This window comes from Eurypyga helias, unplaced genomic scaffold (genome assembly GCF_000690775.1).
Source record: "Eurypyga helias isolate BGI_N326 unplaced genomic scaffold, ASM69077v1 scaffold13441, whole genome shotgun sequence".
Taxonomy (NCBI): Eukaryota; Metazoa; Chordata; class Aves; order Eurypygiformes; family Eurypygidae; genus Eurypyga; species Eurypyga helias.
The window spans coordinates 25,435-26,972 of NW_010232869.1; positions in this window are offsets into that span (position 1 = coordinate 25,435).

The following is a 1,538-nucleotide window of genomic DNA, read 5'->3' on the forward strand; positions in this document are numbered from 1 at the left end:
TGGAGGGTGTTAAATAAACAATAATCTCCAGCATAAACTTGGTAGTGGAACAGACATGATTACGTAGGCAGGGTTTGGGAAGGTACTGCGCCGCAGATGACAGTTGAGTCAGAGGGGATGTAAATAAAAAGGAGTTCTGCCAGTCCAGTAATGAAAGATAGTTGACTTTTGTATCCACTTTTTGTCTCAACTAGCTGATTTTCTGCCCTCAGATACTCTTTGCTTGGTTCAGGTTCAAACCAGATAATAATTTCTCTTTCAGCTGTTGAAATATTGAGCAACCAGCAGCTGATGGCAATTGCTTGGGCAGTTTCCCGTCACTGGCCCACTCCACACAGCCAGAGCCTGGTGTTCAGCACTGCATCAGCAATGCTCTGGCAGGATGGTAACAATTTGGGCAAGATCTTCAGAGCTTTGTTTCTTTGCTTCTTCTTTTTCTTTCATACTATTTTTTAAAAATATTACCGATTGCTCTGCTATCTGTGTATGTGCACATGCATTTAGCGTTGCTAATGGACTAATACAGAACCAACTACATTCTGCCCCAGTCTCACTTCTGCGCTGGGTTTTCAAGGCTCTCACCTGGCTCTTGTCCCCAAGATGCCTTTTGTGTACATTCCCAGATGTGTCTCTGTCTGGAAGTATGGAGTTCAGTTAAAACTAAAAGTTTCAGCAAACAAAGCTTCACGAGGAGAAGGTGGAAATATTCCTCTTTTTACAGCCTGCTTGGAGATCAGGACATTTACTGTTTCATAACTTGCAAGAGCAGTGTTTTCTTCTTCCCTTCTGCTTCTCCTTAAGAAATATGATTGTTGAAGTCTGTCTCAAAATATGATGCAATTAGAAGGAATGTCTTAATATTTTAATCCATTTCTCAAAGTTCATAGGTTTTTGCATGCAATTAATGGAACAGAATATGAACCAGACTTTTCTGATTTCAGATTGATTGTAAACCGCGTAAACGTGACATGAGAAGGGAAAAGTTCACTTCTGTATTAAAGAAACTTATGGACAGATGGTTTGGATTTAAAGAGAAGAGTAGTGGGGTTTCTGGAAAAATTACACAGGATTAATAAAAATGTAAGATGAGTTCAAGCTCAGTTCACCAAAAATCTAAAGGCAAAAGAATTAGAAACTCTGCTTCAGCTTGTTTTGAAAAGAACAGAATTGAAACTGCCCATAAATACATAGTGGAAAACCTTGCTAGTAATTTACATTTCTCTGAGAATTGCTGGGAATCAACGGCATCCCTGTAAATCTTTAGTATTGCTGTCAGGGTCAGATTATTGTTTTTAAAGGGTTAGCATACATTTAGCCATTCAGACTTCCAGGGGAAGATTTAACCGTAGTCGAGGGCTGCCTGAGCAGAGTCAGGGAAGCACCCATGAAATAGAAATCATCAGCAGAGTTTAGAGTTGAACGTTACTGACACTCTTTTGGCATGTCCTTTGTCAGACGTGAGAATCTGAATACCCAATCTTAATTCTTTGTTATGACAACAAAAGCTTAAGGTCTGAATTTTCAAAAGGACGCAGCAG